The sequence below is a fragment of the Onychomys torridus genome, chromosome 4, assembly GCF_903995425.1.
Source record: "Onychomys torridus chromosome 4, mOncTor1.1, whole genome shotgun sequence".
NCBI classification, from domain to species: Eukaryota; Metazoa; Chordata; class Mammalia; order Rodentia; family Cricetidae; genus Onychomys; species Onychomys torridus.
Window position 1 is genome coordinate 90,284,160 of NC_050446.1, and position 22,818 is coordinate 90,306,977.

The window sequence follows — 22,818 nt, forward strand, 5'->3', positions numbered from 1 at the left end:
TGGGAGAGATTCTCCCCGGACCCCTCTATGGCAGGTACGTCCGTCAGCGGCTGCTAGCACCAAGAAAGTCTTTGGTGCACTCTGTTCTTGTCAGACGCAGGAACTTAGAGGATCTAAGAGCTGTCATTTCTGGTAATTCAGTATCAAAATGAATGAAAGTCAGAATACAATAAAACACTTAGCATTGATTCTGAATTATTTCACAATAAATTACTGAATTCTAATAAAGTCTTTTCTTATCATAAAAAAGGAACAGTCTCTATCCCAAATGTCATCTTGGGAGGGCCTTGGACCTCAGGCTCATTTTGCTATGCAAATAGAATTAATTTTATCTTGAAAGAACAGGGGAATGATGGTTAAGCCACTTTCATCTACTATTCTGCCACTAACTTCCTGTGTTGAACTTTGCACAAGGTCCTTCAAATTCTCTGGGTCCTTATTTTCCCAATTATGGAAGGGGAGGTTGGTTTTTGAACTGTGGCTCAATCCTTGGGGCTGCAAGGAACCGGCAGGCCAGTGTGCATAAACGTTTCTAACAGTTTGTTAATTCTGATCTGCATACCTACCTTGTCCCATAATTATTCTGTTGAATACTGATGCTGTGGTCACATGTTTGGCTCCTTCTTGTAGGTTGAGGTTGTGAAAAGAATTTCTAAAACCTTATAAAAAGAGGGTCTAGAAGAGAGAATATGGAAGTTGAGTAAGTATAAGTAAGCTTATAAGTCATGTCTACAAAATTATTTGACATGATGTACCTGGGTCACACTTGCTCTTTTCCTTGGCCTTGGTCAGCACAATTCATGGTACCATTTTGTGGTATTTTAACAGAGAGATGACCTTGAATTATACTAGACAGCGTATCACCTACATGGCTATATCAGTCTTTCCCTCTTCATTACTTGGCCAATAGCTACTCCTCTCATAAGGCATACTTCAGAGATGCTAGAGTGGTCCACATTCCATCCCAACATCATTTTTCAAAGATAAATGGCTCTCTGTGGTTTCAGGGCATTCTGTTTGAACCTTTCTGACCCCCAAGGCACTATATTAGTACTAAGTGGTATTTGAGCAACTGTTTATCTCTTGGAAGACTCTTAATTATTTGAGTTGTTGATCCAGTATAATTGCTAGGAGTTTTAAATACAAAAGGTAAATGTTCTTTGAGAAAAAAAAGTAGTGAATTTATAATAAATTGTGTAAACAAACAACACTTGAGTAATTTTCTTTGCTTAGTATGAGTAAGGTTTTCAGGTGGGTTTTACATTATTAATAAAAAAAGGTAGTCTTCCATCAATATCTTGATGAAAGATGGCAGTGTTTACTTCTTTTACTACATATACTCAAATGTTCAGTGTGACAAATATGAGGATGATTCTGTATGTAAAGGGTTGTAAGGCACATACCTCATCGAAAGGTTAGAAGAGTTCAGACCTATACTCTTCACAATGAAAATATTGAGCAGTGAATGATGAATGCTATCCTATAAGCATGACCAAAGTACATTGGGTGCTCCTGACTTAGCATGGATTCAAGATTTGCCCACATAACTAGCCTAGGACTTTAGTTTGGGAGACCAGTAGGATTTCACTTGTAAAAATATGTAAAAATAGATGAGGGAAGGGGCAAGATAGAGTTCTGTAATTGAAGTGGTTTTCACAGTGTGAGAAATGGTCACCTGTTAGATTCAGAAATAGTATCCATTTCCTACTAGTTGCAGAGAAGCTGGGAAAAATCAGAGAAGACTAGGTTAAGTGCCTTAAATTATTCCTTTTTTTCTTTTCTTTCCTTTTCCTTCCTTCCTTCCTTCCTTCCTTCCTTCCTTCCTTCTTTCCTTCCTTCCTTCCTTTCTTTTTTGTTTTGGTTTTTGAGACAGGGTTTTTCTGTGTAGACCTGGCTATTATGGAATTCACTCTGTAGACCAGGCTGGCTTCAGACTCAGGGATCTGTACTCAGAGATCTGCCTGCCTCTGCCTCCTGAGTGCTGGGATTAAAGGTATGGGCCACCACCACTACTACTTGGCTTAGAATTATTTCTTTTTAAAAACAGGATCATCAAAAAAGAGCCCAAGGCAGGCATGTGTGTGTGTGTGTGTGTGTGTGTGTGTGTGTGTGTGTGTGAGAGAGAGAGAGAGAGAGAGAGAGAGAGAGAGAGAGAGAGAGAGAGAGAGAGGTGGGGTGGGGAGTGTTTTCTCTAATCTCTAAAGTTTAGTCTGGTAGTAGCATGTAAAATAATTGAAGGGTGAAATTTGAAGATGAGGGAACTAGTCCAAATAAATGTTAATCAGAGGACTTAAGGTGGGATGCAGCTGTGGAAAAAAGAGAAGGAATGCAACGATGCACCAGAGTAAGAAACTGGAAGTGGGGCTGGGGAGGTGGTTCAGCAGCTTGCTCCTTTTGCAGAGGACAAGAGTTCTCTTCACAGCAATCATGTCTGCAGACTCACAACTACCAGTAACTCCAGCTTCTGGGATCTTATGCCCTCTTCTGGCCTCCTTGGGCACCACACTCAGGTGCATCTAGCCATTCCTCACACATACATATAAATAAAAATAAAATAAAGCTTAAAAAAATTGAGAGTATTTCTGACATACATGGAATGAAAGGTATGTAAGTGATATTGTGACAGATATTTTTATACAATGTTTTTATCTGCTAGTATTAATTTGTTTTTTTCAAAATTATGTTGAATATTGAACACTAGTAACACTTGGAAGTCTCTTGTCACACTTATCACATGTGCCATCAGGTGATAAATCTATCAAGGGTCTCTTATTCATAATTCCAGCAATCACTGCCTTATACCCTACTTTCCTATTTTGGAATTTATTGGAATTTTTTAGTAACTTTGAAGATGTGTTTTTATCATCTTTTAAATTGTGTATGTGTCTCTGTGGGTATGTGCACAGGAGTGCAGATATTTGAGACAATCAGAAGAGGTCTTTAGATGCTCTGGAGGTACAGTTTGCTGTGATCTACCTGGTGTGGATACTGGGAACACAGCTCTAGTCTTTTGGAAGAGTTGTGTGTGCTCTTAACTGCTAAGCCATCTCTCCAGCCTTTTCTTAGGAACTTTAAACAAAATTTAAAGACACTAGTATTAATAACATGTGTGAATTTAGCAGAGTTTAACTTTAGCATAAAACTGAGTTTTAGCTAAAAACCACAGCTTGGAGCTGGTTGGTGAAGTTTCTCATAGACATTTGTCCATGCCAAAGGAATGTCCAAATCCTTAGTTACAGAAAATTATCTCCAGGTCAACAATGCTGGTTTAAGATGCAAAGACTGAATGTTTCCTTGTATCATAGACAGATGTTCTGAAGGGGGAAAAAAAAAAAAGCAAACGCAGGTACATATTTGTGTCAACTTAGTTGCTGAGTGGCCTCAGAACTTATTTCCTGGTTTGCGTGTGACTGCTTGGCACTCCCTTTGGATGGCAGAAGTGAAGGAAATGAGAGTCTGGGAAGATGGGATGCCACTGAAGGTCTCTGCTTCCATTCTCACTTCCCAGACCTTCTTCACCAAGGACCTTGGGACATACATACTTTCCCCTCCCTACTGTGATATGCTCATTTTCAGATATTTGAGACGGGGTCAGTAATTTGGAGAGTCTTTCCCTTAATAATGCACCTAGAAATTTACTAATCAATTATCTAGATTTTGATCCTAACTTTGGGTGATGTAAGGGGTCTTAGAAGCTTTACAGATTAAAAACAAAGCCTTCAGAAAAGAATACAATATCTATCCTGAGAAATGCTTTCTAGAACCAAGGATGGTAGCAACAATGTAATCCCAGCACTTTGGAGGCTGAGGCAGGAGGACTGCTGTGAGTTTATGGACAGTTGGGTCCCCAGAGTGAGGCATTGTCTAAAAGCAGCAGGCACAGGATGGAGAGGGGAAGAAGGGGGAGGAGAGGAAGGAAGGGGAGGAGGGGGGGAAGGGAGGAGGGGGAGGAGGGGTAATACTGTCTGGAATCCCAAACTTGTATGCATGCACAAAACACTATGTGTTTGAAATGCTAGAATGTGCAGAGCACTGGGTAGGCTTTGACAGACACCTGCAGGTGACAGCATTCTTAGTTTTCCTGAGCTTTTGATATGTCTGTTACTGAGTTGTAAAAATAATACACATGGTCTTTTAACTAATCAAAATTACTTGAGTATTTCAATTTTTCTAAAGTTTTGTTTTATTTTCCTAAATAAATAGTCTATATTCAAAAGTTCCAGGAGGCATTTTGAGGTGGGCGGAGGGAGAGGAGTATGAGATGGTCAAGCAGGAGGATGCGTGAGCAGGGCTCCAGGTCCAAAGGAGACCCGGTGGTGGCACATTTCTTGAATTGGGTGTGGGATGTGGTGGAGTCTTACCTTATTTATTTTGTCATTCTTGTTACTACATGTATGCCCCAAATTTCTCACTCTAGTCATCTGATATGGAATAAAACGACTTCACTGAAAGAATTACAGTACATGCAGCACCCATGACAATGAAGTCATGAAGTAAAAATAAGCGAGTGTGAGGAATGAAGCAACTGACCGGTTCTCACTGTGTTCTGGCATTTTTGTTCCAACCTGTTAAGTAGCATAGTGTTAGAGGAAAAGGAGAAGTATTTAAATAGGAAAGAAAGTAGCAAGAAGGAAAGAAGGGATGGAGGGAGGGATGGATGGATGGATAGAGGAAGGGATGAATGGATGGAGGGAGGAAGGGAGGGAGGGAGGGAGGGAGGGAGGCAGACAGAGATCTTTTAACAGACGGGAGAGACAGAGACAAAGAAAGGCCAAAGCCGAAGGCCAGTTGTGAGGCGTTGCAGCCTTCCTAGCTTCTGCCAGCAGCCGCCGCCGCTAACAGGCTGGCTGGCGCCTGCTTTGCATAGGAGTCTACAGCCCGAGGCCCCGGAACACATTGCGTGGCTCCGCCGCCTAGGGTTCAAACCAAACTACAGGATTCCAGCCTCGTGACGTCAAGCAGTTGACTTCAATTCCAAGACACTTTTTGTGACATTCTTTTCTTTCATAAAAACGGCAGATCAATATTTACTTGAAGATATGGTTGAGTACAAGATTGGGAGCGTGCGCGCACCGGGTAGGGCACAGCCTGTTCTCTCAAGTTGGGCAACTTCAGCCCGGGTTCTGTGCTGCCTGTCTTTTCTTTTCTTTTGGTAATAATTCCCTTTTTTTCCGAATGGTTAAAAACAACATTCTAGGCTTTGTTACGGCGTGGGTTTCTAACTCTGAATTAAAAGCAAAGCACTTACCCTGATCTCTGAAAGCCAGGAGCCTAAAGGTGATGCCTTTGAATCCTTTATTACCCCAACCCCTAAAATCTCTTTGTTTTAACCCAGTATACACAAGAATGGTAGCAGAACTGCCCAGTTAACACATCAAGAAATCTCTACCTCAGATAAGAATCTCTTCGGGTCTACTCTGAACAAAAATATTTAAAACCCAAAGCAACCATTTAGATGTTGTTTATTTTGACGGCCAACAGATTTCTTTGTTTTGTAAAATGCTGCGGTGCCCAGTTTTTGCCTCCTTGGGGGAATTTTTGTTCTAGTACCCTATCATTATTTGCTCCAAAACTTCATATCTTTTGTTTGAACCATCTAAAAAATAAAAGTAGTTGTTTAACTAATTTTCTCATGAGCTTAATTTGGCAATTATCAAATCACATTTGTCAATACAACGACTGAATCAAATGTGACCCAGAAGGCCACACTTTCAAAAGCCTCTGTAGCCTTTTCTATTATTTCAGTGTATGGTAGCTACAAGCAAAAGCCTTGATTGGATCAATAAGAAACAAAAATGTCCTCTCCTCTGTCATTTCAAAGTCATCCATTACAACGACTCAAATATAAAATTCAACTGCATTGGAATACAAATAGAACTGCATAATGAGGCTTATGTTTAGAAACGAAAAAAACATTTTTGAAAGTATTTTAGGAAGTATTAATCTAATTCCAGCTATTAATTTTTTGATTTTCATTCTTGAACGTGTGGAAGCTATAAAAATGATGTTAAAATTTGTAATGCTTTCTTACCCTCCCTCCCTCTCTTCCTCCCTCCCTCCCTTCCTCCCTTCCTCTCTCTTTTTCATCCCGGTACAGCCACTCTTGCTGTACAGTGGAACACTTCAGGGAGCTGGAGTCCCCTCCCCACCTCAGCCATGTGAAGGGGATGTGAATATTGAAATGATATAGATAACTCAGGAAGAGAAACTTCAAAAGAGTCATATGCTAGCAATCTCATTTTTAACTAGATTCTTGGTAAACACGGGGTGCATTATTAATAATAATAGCTTATTCTCTTGAAAACAGTATTTTAAAAATCAAGTCGTTTTATACTGTGGTTTAGATTAGTGCATAATTTTTTAAGATAACCATTGTGCAGGTACTAGTAGTATCCTATTACATGCTATGCCTAATGACCTACGCTACTTAGAGATGTGGACGACACTTAACTAACTGAATTTACTTTGTCTTAACTATTCCTTAAGTTTCCACACACAAGAAAATACCACTGAAAGCTTAGCAATGGTTGCATATGTCTGGAACCCAATGTTCATTTTTGCCATCGTCATGAGGAACTCCGCTTCTTCTAGATCTTGGTATCATATCCCATGTACAGAAAGTGACATCTACTGGAGAAAGCAGAACTGAATATTTACTTTCCAAACTTTTTTTTTTTTTTTTTTTTCCTGCCAAACTTCTAGACAAGTTGCAGGATCCTGGGGTTATTCAAAACTTGTAAAACAAAGAATTTGATCTGACTCAATGTGGTAAAGCCTGGTTTGCCTGTCTTATCAGCTTCTTGGGGACGTCCATTGGGAAACAGTAGTTAGGGACTCACACAATTACCTCCTAAGAAGTTCTACTGAAGTTTGGGAAACACAGGTAGGGAACAGTTTCCCCAAAGGGTTTAGATAATTCATTGAGTAGATTTGAACAAGAGCCCTTTCTAACAATTAGTCTCAAAATGCGTTTAGAAAATACATAACTTCTCTAAGTGGTCTGGAAATGGGAGTTGTAAAACCACATTTGGGATTTGAATATATGATTTTTCTGTGACGAGTCCCCCTCTGAGTTATTTTGTAGCCTAGTGGTTTTCATCCATTTATGCTAATTAGATGTGTATCTAACTCCAGGTCCTATTTTGATATCTTATCCCAGTGAGTTGGGGAATACTACCCAGACATTTCCCTTTGTTGTTAGGTCTACACAGGGACCTAGACAATGAAAGACATAAATGACATCACTTTCACTCTGGAGACATTCTCCATTGGAGTAATCACCTTCTACTGTGACCCAAAGTTCTCATTGTCTTAAACGAAATTATTGGTATAGTTATGCTGCAGGCTTGAAAATGCCGGGCTACCTGCGTCCTGCTAGTCAACCAGTGTGTTAGCATCAATGGAAAGTGCTATTCCCTCGGCTGTGGCCTGGTACGTGAAAGATATTTCTAAGGCTGGCTCCACACTGAGGTTAAGCCTCTGCAGTTCAACACCAGCTTTCCAACTCTTACTTGGCAATAAGTTTTTACAATTTGATTTCTTTTTATTGTTTTTTCCTTTCTTTCTTTCTTTCTTTCTTTCTTTCTTTCTTTCTTTCTTTCTTTTTCTCCTTCTTCTTCTCCTTCTTCTTCTCCTTCTTCTTCTTCTTCTTCTTCTTCTTCTTCTTCTTCTTCTTCTTCTTCTTCTTCTTCTTCTTCTTCTTCTTCTTCTTCTTCTTCTTCTTCTCTTTCGTGACAGTGCTCTTGCACTCCCTCTGCTGGTCTTGCTAATTAACAGAATCAGCCTCTAAGAAGTGCAGGCGGGGGGGGGGGGGGGTAGAGCAATGCGAAGACAACTCTGGGGAGGACCACTGAAGACAACTCTGGGGAGGACTGCTGAGGAGGACACTGAAGAGGACATCTGAAGACAACTCTGGGGAGGATTGCTGGGGAGGACCATTGAAGAGGACACCTGAAGACAACTCTGGGGAGGACTGCTGAGGAGGACCACTGAAGAGGACACCTGAAGACAACTCTGGGGAGGACTGCTGGGGAGGATCACTGAAGAGGACACCTGAAGACAACTCTGGGGAGGACTGCTGGGGAGGACACTGAAGAGGGCACCTGAAGACAACTCTGGGGAGGACTGCTGGGGAGGATCACTGAAGAGGGCACCTGAAGACAACTCTGGGGAGGACTGCTGGGGAGGATCACTGAAGAGGACCACTGAAGACAACTCTGGGGAGGACTGCTGGGGAGGACACTGAAGAGGACCACTGAAGACAACTCTGGGGAGGGCACCTAAAGACAACTCTGGGGAGGACTGCTGGGGATCACTGAAGAGGACCACTGAAGACAACTCTGGGGAGGACTGCTGGGGAGGACCACTGAAGGATGGCCAGTTCTGTGTCAGAAATTGATGTTGCTTGGCCTCCAGATGAAGCAAAGTTGACCTAAGAAAATTTGCTCATAAGTGATAGAAACAAATGTATACCATGATCATTTTTATATCTTGAAGAAAGTGTCTTATGAAATGAACAATTTTACACGTCTCAAAAAAAGTCCCTCCCTCCCAAATAGTTGAGCTGGTTACTCATGTTCTATTCAAACGTATATATAATTTATAAGACGCATAAAGATATGGTATACTAATTTTGTATCTGAATATTTACACCCTGGGAGGTGAAATGAAAGTTGTTTGGTTTTGATGGTGGTGGAATTCTCGGCTAGAGACACAGCTGCCCAGTGGCTCCACTTCCACATCTTCGACTCCCCTTATAGAGTTTCAAAGAGAGTGACAGCTCTTGGCAAAGCCCAGGCCTAATCATAGCTCAGAGAAATGACTTTTGGAAGGTACATTACCAAGCAATTAGGAGCCATTTAATAAATTACCCCTTATGAAACACTTTGAACCCTAGTGGTCTGAAGAGGTTAATGCACCTCTCACAACTGAGTGTTACTACTCGTTTTCCCGGGGGTAACACCAAGGCCACAGCTCAACCAACCCCCTTCTCCTCAATGGCCTCTTACTCTTGAACCACTTCCCTAGTTGGTATCCAAAGCCCACGCACTTCACTCCCCCTCCTGCAGGTCACACGTGACATTCTCTTACTGCGCATCCATTGGGCGAGCGGCTCATGGTGCCAGAGGCCTTTCCGCTGAGGTTAACTAGCCCTGCGGGCTTCTTGCTGCTTCTTTTTGAGGCCGTTTTTCTTATTTATAGAGAATTTGGCTTCTGAGTTTCCTTTAAATGTTACATATGATGCAATTTCCTTTCTTCTGAAATTGTTGAGTAGCAACCACATTTTAAATGGATCCAGTGCTCAGAATTAATTTTTAGGACGTTAAATTTGGAGAACATCCATGGTAGGTATATATGTATAAGCTAAAATTTTACTATGGCCAGACACTAAAAAAGAAAAAGAAATCCAAAAAGGCAGGGTGTGGGGGAAGCTCTGTTGGATAGTGGACCATAATTAGATTTTGTAAAAAGGTTTTTGATTTAATTTAAATTCAACTTGAGATTTTTGGAACAAAAATGTTTATGGCCCATCAACCTTCTTTATTTTAAAAGATATTCAAAGAATGGAATTAAAGAGAGAGAAATTCCAGAATATTCCTGTGACTCCATGAAGGCCAATACCACACGAGCCCTTTGGATGGACTGCTGAAGGTTGGTCTCATAACCATCATCAACATTGTTGTGAGGTATTGAGCTCTGATCCGATTCAAGGCTCTGCCAGGAGCCACAGGAGATGAGTAGGACATCATGTAGAGCTTTGAGCAGCTTATAGTTGTGTGGTTGAGCTAGGATTTATGTGTGTGGGAAAATAACAGCACTGAGTGGAAATTACTGAAGGAAGAGGAATCTGCTCAGGAAGGCTTGGTGGAGACATGGCATTTCCTCAAGCCCTTGCTTAGGCTCTGATAAGAAAGCTGGAAAAAAAAAAATAAAGTGGAATATTCTAATACTGAAGGAGTCAATGCTACCTTTTTCTTTTTTTTAAACCTTTTTCTTTTTTTTGAAACAGCATCTCATTCTATATCTCAGGCTGGCCTTGAACTCTTGAGCCTTCTGCCTCAGTCTCCACACACTCCAGAGTACTAGCATTACAGGTGTGTATCATCATGGCCAGGACTGTGGTCTTTGGTTAGGAAAGGGGGACTCATGCTAGGCAAGTGCCCTACCTCTGAGCTACTTGTTTTTCAATGTTCTCTTTCCCCCTTCGGTACTTTCACATTTATACAATGTGTTTTGATCATATTCATCTTCCTCTTCAGTTCTTCCCAGATAATTCCCTCATTCCCCACTCATCTAGTCATCGTGTCTCCCACTTCAAGACTAATTTGTACTTCCCAAATATTCTTGGATGTGTGGTCTCCCCCTGGAGTGTGGTCAACTCACCCGGGGCTGCACTCTTAGAGAACATTGTCTCCCCTTTTCCCAGTAGCTAACAGCTGCTGCTCACTCCATGATGAGGGTGGGATTGTGTGCCCAGCTCTTCTCTCCTGCTGGGATTCGGTCTGGTTTGGGCTTGCACAGGGTTTGTACATGCTGTTGCAATCATGTGAGTTCACATGTGCAACTGCCCTGCCACATCCAAAAGACATTTATTCCTAGTCATCAGCTTTCTCTGGTTCTTTATGCTCTTTCTGTTCACTCTCATGTAACAACTGCCTAGGCTTTGGAGGGGGAGTGGAGTTATATATGGTCTCTTTAGGGCTGAACATTCTCCTCCTTCCTTCCTTCCTTCCTTCCTTCCTTCCTTCCTTCCTTCCTCTCTCTCTCTCTCTCTTTTTTTCTTCTTTCCTTTCTTTCTTTCTAAATGGATACAATACATACTCTCATACAATACACCCCTGACCACAATTTCCCCTCCCTCCACCCCTCTTAGGTTTCCCCCTTTCCACCCCCTCCCTATTGCCCCACACCTTCAGAAAGGAGTGGGCCTCCAAGAGACAACAACCAAACAAACTAAAACAGCATACAGCCAGACAAGGCAAAATCCTCACACAGGCTGAACAAGGCAACCCAACAGAAGGAAAAGAGTCCCAAGAGCAGGCAAAAGAGTCAACGATATTCCTACTCCCACAGTTAGGAGTTCCACGAAAACACCAAGCTAATGGCCACAACATATACAGAGAGGACCTGATACAGACCCATGCAGGGCTTGTGCTTGCCACTTCAGTATCTGTGATCTCATATGCGCCCTGCTTAGTTGCTTAGTTGATTCAGTTGATTCATTCAGAGTCACCAGTTTTCCTGCTGTCCTCCATCCCCTCTGACTCTTAGAATTCTTCTGCCCCTCTTCTTCCAGATTCCCCAATCTCCCAGGGGAGGGACCCAATAGAAACTTCCAACTTAGACTCTCTCTGCCCAGTGTTTGGCTGTGGGTCTCTGCATTAACTCTCATCTGCTGCCAGCGGAAATCTCTCTGATGATGACTGGACAAGGCACTGATGAATATCATCAGAAGTCTGTGGTTGGTTGCTTATTTTTTTTCTCTTTTGCTCTTTTGGAGGGCTTGCCACCCAACTCCAAAATAAATCACACACGGAGGCTTTTTCTTAATTATAAATGCCTGGTCTTAGCTTGGCTTGATAATAGTCAGCCTTTCTTAACTTAAATTATCCCATTTACCTTTTGCCTCTGGGCTATTATCTTTCTCTTACTTCTGTAAATCTTACTTTCACTCTTACTCGATGGCTGGCTGTGCAGTTGGGTGGCTGGCCCCTAGTATCCTTCTCTCCTTCTTTTGTTGTTCCTTGATTCCCCTCTTATGTTGTTCTCTTTCTATTTATTCTCTCTGCCTGCCAGCCCTGCCCATCTTTCTCCTGCATTGCTGTTGGACATTCAGCTCTTTATTACACCAGTTAGGTGTTTTAGACAGGCAAAGCAGCACAGCTTCACAGAGTTAAATAAATGCAACGTAAAGGAATGCAACACATCTTTGCATCATTAAACAAATATTCCACAGCATTAACAAATGTAACACTTCTTAATATTCCCTAGCAGGAGCCATTCATTGATTTTTATGTATTTATTTTTTAAATACAAGTCATATTTGGTTCTATCCTATGTCTCTGGGCTGTCCAGTCTTTGGTTCCTGGCCATCTGAGCAATGTCAGGCATGGGTTCCCTCTCATGGAGTGGGTCTCAAGTTAAATTAGATATTGATTGCCCCCCCCAGAGGTTCTGAGCAACCATTGCACTAGCACATCTTGCAGGCAGGACAGATTGTAGGTCAAAGGTTTTGTGGCTGGGTTGGTATCCATGTTTCTCTTTTGGTAGCCTGCATAGCATTTCTCTGCACCAAAGAGACTAGAACACAGGGGCAAAGGCTTCACATAGGCACTGGCTGGTTGGATTGCTGCACATTTAGTGAGCTGTGTGATGCTGACCTCAGCAATAGGGCCCCACTGTTGGTTTTTGGAGAGTGTCTCTCTGTCTGGGCATCAGCTTGAGTTGTTTGAGGATCTCCACAGGATGCTCTTTTGTTCTCTGCACTTTAGCCAGTTGTGGGTCTCTGTGTTAATCACCATCTATATGCAAATAGAAACTCTCAGATGAAGGTTAAATGATACCTTGATCTGAAGATGCCTATGTTTTCTTTAGTCGTGGCTGTGAACATTCTGTGAGTTATGTTTTGGAGGCAAGCTTTCTTATTTATTTATTTTACATGTGCACCCTCGTGTATGTGTATATGTGAATGCTGGTGCCAACAGAACCAGAAGAGGGCATCCAATCTCAGGGAGCTGGAGTTACAGGTGGTTGTGAGCTGATGTGGGTGCTGGAAACTGAACTCCAGTTCTTTGCAAGAGCAGTGTACACTCTTAAACACTGAGCCATCCTTCCAGCTCCAGGAGGTGGCTTTTCAATACTTAACATACGTCATTGTATTTTGTTGAACTTTCCTTTGTCTTTGATACACAAAGGAAAAGATGTAAAGGCCAGAGACAGTTTTGGCCAAATGTAACAGAATGTGGAAAGCATTCCTGTTGTCAAGTTCATAATCAGGATCCATTGTCAAGTTTTTGTTTTCTTAATAAGTGTATACATAAAACACCAAGATACTCATTTCCCCAAGGAATAGTTAATGCTTTACCAGATGAGTCACACCTTTTCATCTTAGCTTCTTTCACTGTCCCTTGGAGATTTTCCAGATCACAAATTGCAGTTTCTAGATGCCAGCAACAATGAAATCCCTGTTTGGAAGCTTAGCTGGTATCAAAATCTTCAGTTCTATCACAATATGGGTTGTGAAATTTGAGTCCTTTGCATTCATATTATGTGATTTGATGATTCTTATCTAAAAATTTAAAAATATTCTGGCTTGAAATTTGACATTTTTCTCTTACCAAGTTTTTGAAGGTTCATGAAAAGATCTGAACATTTTTATAATATCCTGAATGCAGTATGTTATTGGGTGTGACACAAATGAAACCTCTGCTTTCACAACACTTACAAGTTGAAAGTGTCTCATGCTAGGCATGGTGCTGCTTGTCTTTAATCCTAGCACTGGAAAGGCAGAAGCAGGAAGATCTCAGTGAGTTCCAGGCCATTCTGGTCTATATAGTGAGTTCAAGGGCCAGCTATCCAGTGAAAACCTGTCTTAGGAAAAATAAAACAAATAAGAAAATTATCCTAGCTTTGAGATGGAGAAATGGCTTAGTGGCTAAGGGTATATGCTAGTCTTGTTGAAGATCTAAGTTCAAGTCCCAGCACATGTAACTGGAAACTCACAGCTTCCTGCAACTCCAGCTAAAGGGGACTCGGCAGCCTGTGGCCTTTTTGGTACCTGTATCAATATATATACTCATGCATACGCATAAACATCAATAAAAATAAAGTAAATATAGTTTTTAGCCTAGCCTTTAACAGTTGAGGTACCTTCCCAGACTCAAAATCTTTTTTTTTTTAAAGTGTCTCATTCTTTTTTTGACTACTGCTAAGTAAATATTTTAAAATTGGACCTGCACTTTGAGGTGTGGTGCTGAGATTATATTGTTTGGCGTCTGTGAAGTACTTCGGTCTTTTCTCCTCTCTCTCTTTTTCTTCCTCTTCCCACCTCTTACATTTTTGCCACTTGCATTATTCACACACATGCCAGAGTGGAGTTACTAATACTAGCTGTACTTGGCATTATTCCACACACTCTGAGCGTTTACATTCTGGAATAAACAGCACTCCGAGGGATGAGTGTAGTGCGACCAGAAGCCACACTGTCGAGAGTGTTTTTCCATCTAGGATTACTAAGTACATCCAAGTCATCTGTCAGTAAATGTTTACTGAGGTGGGGTACAGCATCTCAGAAATACAGGACTATTAAGAGAAAGTCGCTTCTCCGAAGAACCTGGAGACTAGCTATGGGAGGTCTGCCATGCAGGGAAGATAAGTAAACATAAGTGCATTCTATATTTATATATATGTCTATATTTTAGATATAGAGGGTTAAATAAAAATATTAGTAGAATATAATTCACATGGCTTTTAAGTTTTTAGCTTCTACCTGATTTTATTAAATTTAAAATGACAAGTGTGGCACGCATTATAGGTTTATTTGGTCAGTGCTGCTACAGACCTTCACAGAATTAACTCAGTGACCATGCTAACCGTCAGGAAGAAACAAAGTACAGTACAGGTAAAGTGCCCCTGAGTCTGGAAGAACATACTTTTCTCAAATAAAAAAACTCCGGGACATTGCCTGTACTCTTGAATAGGAAATTGTAGGCAGAAGTTTCTGTCCCACAAGCTGCTCCCAAGGAACCACATAGAGGCTTTATATTAATGACAAATGTTTGGCCAATGGCTCAGGCTTGTTAGTAGCTAACTCTTACATTTATGTTAACCCACATTTCTTATCTATGTTTTGCCATGTGGCTTGGAACCTTTTTTCAGTACAACATACCCATCTTGCTTCTCTCTGAGCCCTGCTAGCAACTCTTCAGACTCTATCCTTCTTCCCAGCATTCTCAGTTTGGCTTTCCTGCCCAATCTCTTCCTGCCCTGGTATTGACCAGTCAGCTTCTTTATTAAACCTGTTACAATGACATATATTCACATAGTGTAAAGGAATATTCCACAGGAAATTAGGGTAAAGGAGTATGTACTGGAAACCTGAATTCTTTATTTTAGATAAAAATGCAGACACCCAAGTCGTTTTTATTTATTATGCATATAGTTTTCTGCCTGCATGTATCCCCTGTAGGCCAGAAGAGGGAGCCAGATTTCATTATACATGTTTGTGAGCCACCATGTGGTTGCTGGCAATTGAACTCAGGACCTCTGGAAGAGCAGCCAGTGCTCTTAACCTCTGAGCCATCTCTCTAGCCCATGAGCTATCTCTCCAACCCCACCCAGGTCTTTTAAAAAACATTTTGAACATTTAATCCAGATTTAGCCTGGTAAACACAGTTACCAATTATTCAGTAATCCAAGTCTAAATATTATGTGCATAAAATTCCATTTAAACTTAATACAATCACACAAGAAAAGTTTTGTCAATTGTTTTGTAGGCATGGTTTGCCTTGCTTCAGATAGTGTGGTAAAACTAGGAAGAGACTTGAATCTTCATGTTCCTGACTCCATAGCTGGTGCTCATTGCTGCACCATGGAGCTAATGCTGCTTCCCTCCCAGGTCCCATGCCTGAGTGTGCCCTTTCCATGATCAGTACTCACATGATCTCTTTCCAGGGTGATAGTTTTTAAATGTTTGTGAGATTAAGCCCTTTTAACCACAGTTCATTTTGATTGCTCTGTGAGTCTGTTATAACTTTTCTCTCATGCTAGGCAATGTTGGGGAGATATTATGTTTTGAGATTTTGCTAGAGGGAACGTTCATGTGGCCATAATCTTGGTTGGGACTTTGTGAGTTACTTTCCTGTTTGGTTACTGAGGTATTACCATGATCCACTCCAACAGCTCACATGGGGTCTTGGCCAAATCTTACATAATTACAGAATAAAATACATTGTTTTTAGCCAGGTGGTGATGGTGCACATCTTTAATACCAGCACTTGGGAAGCAGAGGCAGGCAGATCTCTGTGAGTTCGAGGCCAGCCTGGTCTACAAAGTGAGTTCCAGGACAGTTAGGGCTGCACAGAGAAACTTTGCCCCCTCCAAAGGTAGTTTTTTGTTGTTGTTGCTGGCTCTGCAGCTGGGGTCCTGCTGTCTCTTATCCCAGGGTCAAAGGGTAGGCAGATCAATGGCACAGATTCTGGGAGGTAAGCAAGCAATTATTAAACAAAGGGCTGAGGTATTTATGTGTGTAATTTTTGATGGGCTCTGCTTCCAGCTGCTGTGGCATTTCCTGGTTGGCTCTGGGCTGCATTTCATCATCTTTTGAGTCTGGAGCTTATGGGTCAGGTTTCCCCAGGCTCTCTGTGCATGTCACAGCTCTTTGTTTGCTTAAGGTATGACCCAGTGCTTTGGCCTTACCTGCCTCAGTTTTTATTTCTGGTGTGACTCATGTAACAGCAAGAATTTCCAAATGTAAACCTGTAACAGGTTGGTATGACCATGAAAAGTCATCTCTTCCTTTAAATTATTTTTGGTTTTAAGTGTGTATGGGTGGTGTTGTGTACATATAAGGTTTGTACATATGTGGTGTATATGTGTATGTGTAGGGTTGGTCCACACATGGATGCCCAGGGTCTGTTATCAGGTGTTTTTCTTGATCTCTCTCCATCTTTACTTTGAGATATCAGACCTGAAGCTCACTGAATTGGCTAGGTGGGCTGGCCAGTAAACTTTAGGGATCTGTTCATCTTAGCTCCTGCTAACCTGAGGTTCTAGGGTAGTACTAGGATGTCTGATATTTATGTGGGTTCTGGGGATCTGAATTCAGGTCCTTATGCTTTGTGGAAGGCAATTTGTCCACTGATCCATCTCTCCAGCCACTAAGTTATCTTTGCATGGATCCTTAATGTAAGGCATTCTGTTTTAACTGCCTTAACACCTTGTCCTGATAGAGTTGGCACCACATCAGAATCACCATTTAGCAAGAAAAATGAGAGATCTTTTGAAGTAATAAATATTAATAGTAAAACGTAACTTTAAATTGAAAATACGACTACCTTCTGATGCAAGCTTATCATTTCTGGATGTATGGAAATCAAAGTCAACATATAATTAAGTCAGTAACATCTCCATATATGTTATATACATCATGGCTGTATTCACAATAGGTGTTATAAGCTTAGGTGCCCATCAACTGATTAATGAGTAAAGAAAATGTGGTATACATACACAATAGAACTTTATTCACTTAGAAAGAAAACAAGCTCTGCCATTTGGAAGGAAATGGATGTAACCAGAGATCATCATGTTAAGTAAAATAAGCCAGATCCAGACACGTGTTAGATGTTTTCTTTCTTATGTAGGATACAGTTGAAAACAAAAAGACAAAACATATAAGTCAAAAAAAAAAAAAAAAAAAGAAGTTCCCACTATCTGAAAAGAGATAAGGGTACAATGAGATTGAGGTTTGAGAAGGAAGACAAGAGAATTAATAGTGGATAAATATGATGTATACATGTATATTATGACACCCATTCTTTTATAAAATGAATATATGCCAGTTCCCAAAATAAAAATAACTTTCATTCACCTTGTTATGCAAAAGAATGTTATCTATCTCTATTATGATCAAATTAATTTTGTAGAAGGGAGTATGCAGTAAAATGTATTTTAGAGGAGGTATGGGATAGTGAATTGAAACATTATTTTTATGATGTTTGCGGCACTTACAATTTCCTAACCTTCATAATTTGTTATAAATTATTTCTTATCCTAAAGAAATATTGTAGGTTTAATTTTCAAAAAGTATTTATTTATTTTTATTTTATGTGTATTCATGTTTTGCCTGCATGTCAGTATGTGTACTTCATGAGTGGCTAGTTTCTATGGAGCCAGAAGAGAGCATCTAATCCCTTAGAAACGGAATTAAGGACAGTTGTGAACTGCCATGTGTGTGCTGGGAACCAGACCCTGGTCCTCCAGAACAGCAGCCCAAGCTCTTAACCATCTCCCTACCTCCCTCTGTTTTTAATGAGCAGCTGCTAAATCATGTATGCTACAGGCCTTATAAACTCTGTCCTTGCTTGAAGTTTACTTCATAACTTCCTAGTAGCTATTGTGGGCCCTGGGGAAGACAAATAAGGGATTTTTGACGGCCAATTACCCTTTAAGAATGTTACATTATCCAGTCTTGCAATGTGTCTTAGCAAATAGCAGCCCAAATGTTTTCCAACTATAGAAAACAGAGTATAGATGATCCTGTGTTATATATCCAAACTTCTATAGAAGAGGTGATGGACACTTGTATGAACATCAATAAGATCATGGTGAGAGAGAGAAGTCGGGAAGAGCTGAAGGAAACAAATTAGCTTTCACAGGAGTGACTTCCTTTTCACAAGGCCTTTACTGTAGGTCCTGAGGATATAAACTCAACTTCTTATGCTTGCCTGGCAAGTACTTTACCGACTGAGCCGTCTTCCAAGACCTTGAATTTTTCTTTATGTCGGTTTTGTACCAACCTCAAACAAGGTTGCAGCTAGAAATAATTCTACTGTTTCTCAACAGTCTCTGGATTACTTCAGGCTTTCTGACTAGTGGCACTTACTCCCTTTTCTGCGTGTCCACTGCAGTCCTAACTCAATACTTGGCTTTTTCCTGTCCTGTGAGTTTATAGTTAGCCATGAAATCACAGTACTTACTACATTCTTATATAATTCATAGAAAAGAGAGAAAAAGCTAAAAAAAACTTCGATGAAAAGAAATCTCTTGTCATGGTTATAAGACTCCTAGATCAACTAAGTAACAAAATAAAACTGAAATCGGGCAAATACATTATTCTTAACTACATCCTAACAGTGTATGAGTTCATTGCTGGTTTCAGTTCCTGCTAAATTTGTAGAATGCTCTCCTTAATCTAGATTCATTGATGGCTTTTAGGTACTGTTTCATTTTAAAGTTTGTGTTTGCACTGGGTAAAGATTAAGCTTTGCTCACGTGACAAGTAATATCTATCTATCTATCTATCTATCTATCTATCTATCTATCTATCTATGTATCTGTCTGTCTGTCTGTTTATTCTCCATAGTTGGTTACAGAACAACCAGAACCAGAACTGTCCTGTAATGTGTTCATTTCTTGTATATACACATCTCCAGAGACACATATATATGGGCTTATGTATATAAATGTATTTTATATATACAATCTATATCTATATCTATATTTATCTATCTATCTATCTCTCTCTCTCTATATCTATATATATAGGTTTGTTGGCACATGTCTTCATGGCATGTTATTCAACTTTCACTTTCATTTCTTATCAAAATTGTTAAGTAATCAGATAGATATTTTTCTTAACTCTGATTTCAATGTCAAGCAGTTATTGACTACCATTTGTGATCTGTATGTATTGTATGTTTTCCAAATAAAAGCTAAGCAATGTCATCTACTGCTGTTTATTTGCCTCTGCTGTTTATTTGAGATTGACATCACCAGACCTGAAGCCAGATTCTTGTTTACTGCTTTTTGATGCCTATTTGAAGTGGAAGGGAGTATGTGTAGCGTGCTTGTTTGGACTTTTGAGAGAGCTTATTTCTTCAGCCTTCAGAAATTTTTCTGTCTAAAGTCTGGGCATCAGCTAGAGGTGGAACCACTGATCAGATGATAGGAAGTCACAGCCGCAGACACTAGGCAGGCAGATGTGTGTTTTCAGCAAACTGGTGACTATGAACACAATAGAAAAGGCTAAACTCGAAAACATTTCCCTCTGTGGTTTGTGGTCAGTGCTGGGCAAGCATCAGCCACTGCTTCTGACTCCCTGCAGAAGTTTGCTAGTTATTACCTGATAGGAGTTCCTTTCTCATGAGCAAGTGGTTATAGATTTATCTAAATTAAATCTCATTCCATTTAAATTTTCCACCTAAGATCTTCCACTGTATAGAGTTCTTTCTCCTTTAGAAGACTCACAGCTATTTACTTTCTCCATCAGGGCATGAGTATGGGTGTTTCATTTAGCTCCATTCCCAGTCTTTAATCTATAGAAGCTTACTCTCCCCAATTTAATGATGCTTATTATTTCTAGCCTATCAGTCAACTTGAGGATAATTCCCAATGTGGCATAATCTTCCCAATGTCTCTATTTTGATTTGTTTGCAATAGGAATCTTAGGAACTGGAGGGAGCTGCTTATAATAATCTTTATTAAATAGTTTCCATGATATATTTTTAAAATGAAAAGATGGCACATTTGTGCTATTGTAATTTATTGAGTGTAAAGTTACAGTGCTCAGAGTGTAACCCTCAATATAAAGCAATGATTGGACAAAGAATTAAGGGGGGGGGGTGGAAAGATGGCTCAGTGCTTAAGATTGCTTGATATTCTTGGAGAGGGCCCTGGATATCCTGTAACTTACTGTAGAGACCAGTCTGGCCTTGAACTCACAGAGATCCACCTGTCTCTGTCTGATTGCTTCTATTAAATGGGTGCACCAGCATGCCAAGCTCAAATTAAAAATTTTGTATAGCTGATCTGGAGACACTGTCACTCATTCCTACAAGCTTTTATCTTGTTCTTGGTTTTTACCATTCCTACAGATCCTCCGTGGCTTTTCTAGACAGAGTACAGTGAGGCAAATGCCACAGAGTTGAGTTTTTGAAACACTATCTTCAATGACGGGCTCTTCTCCTTAAGGCTGACAATACCGAGGATGCTCCCTTCAAGCTGGAGCAAAGGTGATATTTCTGCAAGACAGGAGGGTACTGCTCCTCAAAAGCAAACCCTGGACACCACAAAATCCCTGGAACCGCAAGTCCATGTAGTTTAAAGATTCACACATCCATTCATAAGCAGAAAATGTTATTATTTCTGGTACTGAATGGAACAACAACTTTTCTTCTAAAATCTAAGATCTAGGCCAGGAATGGGAGGTTCATGACCTTGAGAGATACCTAGAGGAATTGATAATGATATCCAGACTTGACGAATTCACTTGCTACCTTAAGACAATAGAAGACATTTCCTGTTCTTCAGTCTGTATGAGAACCACACCAAGTACGAGCTTTAAATTACTCAATTCTGTGAAAACTATTCATTTTACAATATAAGTAGTTTCCCTAAGAATTTGTCAGAAAATGAGAAAGAGAGTAAGGAATGCAAGCCTTTATTAAATTTAAAGAATGGAATAAATTTCTTAGTATAAGGAATATGCAGGTAACAGGAATTTCAGAAAAGGGTACCGTGGACCTTTAAAGACAGATTTTCCTATGCTATGGAAGGTGGCCAGATAACCACAGAGAAAGGAACGAACTTATGGGAATCTTTAGCTTTCTGAAGGCTACAGCGAAATCTGCCAACTAATGAGAGACTAGGAGGTCACACTGTGAAATTAATAGCCAGTAAATTTAGAACAAATAAAACAGAAATGCTTTTGCACAGCACTTAAGCAGCCCGTGGCACTGACAGCCGCAGGAGGTCAGGGAGTTAATGCTGTTGAGCCAGAACCGAAGGAAAGCAGGGTTACACTGTCATGGGCACTGTCATCATCTGCAGCTAGTCGGGTGATGGTGTGGGTGACTCCATCCATGGCTTTAGAATTTAATTATGATTGCCCTTTGTTGAAAGCTAATAAGGATATAAGACAAACAGCAAGAGTGGAAGTAGATAAGGGCCCCTCTCTGTGAGTCATTTCATCTTAAAGACAAGAAAAGTATTACACAATGGCAATTGCAGAGTTTCAAAACTCGCCCCACACATGGCAGCGATCTGAACACAGAGCTTGTTCTCTCAAGTAGCCCATCTTTGGGTAACACAAGACACAGTATCCTCTTGCCTCAATCATTATTCCAATAAAGGTCTGCCTTTGCCTCCCAGTTTGGGAGGTGGTAGTACATTCCTGGCCTTGTGTTTGGACCCACTGTGATGAGACAGCACTTCATGGTGGGAGCACGTGACAAGAGAACAGAGAGGTAAGCATCCAATGACAGGAAGCACCTCCACTAAGCCCCACCCCTGAGAGAATTTACCAGCTTCCAACAGTGCAAAAGGATGTGGGCCAATCCTTTTCCACACTGGCCTTTGGGGACATTTCAGATCCAAATCATAGCATTTGCAAAATTAGACTTCCTTTCAATTAACAAGACATATTTGCAGAAGGGTAATTTTGTTATTCTCTTTATCCCAATCACATAGTCAGTAGGTTCTTATTTCCCTGGCAAATTGGGTTTAGTGATGGTGTTAATAGCATAGAAATAGTAGCTTCTTGGGTGGACAAAAGATGTTTTTTTTTTCTTTCTTTTTTTGGTGGGGTCATTATAGCAACCCAAACCTAGTTCCTGTTAGAAAACTGAGCAGCTTCGCAAAATGAGTCTTAACAGAACCTTTTGTTTTTTTCACTGCCTGTAATCACTGAGTCAACTCTGATTATCACTCATCCTTTTGGAACAGAGGGGTCTGTGTGCCTCCTTTCCTACCTCTTCATCTGCAGCATACTGTTGTCAGGTTGGGTTAATGTTCGACTAGGAATTACGTGATGTGATGGGAAGGTAAAAACGATAGGAACATTTAATTCTTCATTAATCTCTTCCTTGCTGTAATTAGCAGAGGTGTAAATATTAACACCTCAGTTTTTAGACACAAGTTAAAACTATCATGTGTAAATTCACTGCCATGGAAATCACATTCCTCAAAAACAATGACTCCGGATCATCTCACCTACAATGTTCATTTGTTCATATTTTGGTTGCTAAGTATTCTGCTTTCTGTAGCATAAACAATTGAGCTCTGTTGGTCTATTATTTTATTTTATTTTGCTTTAAAGTTTTT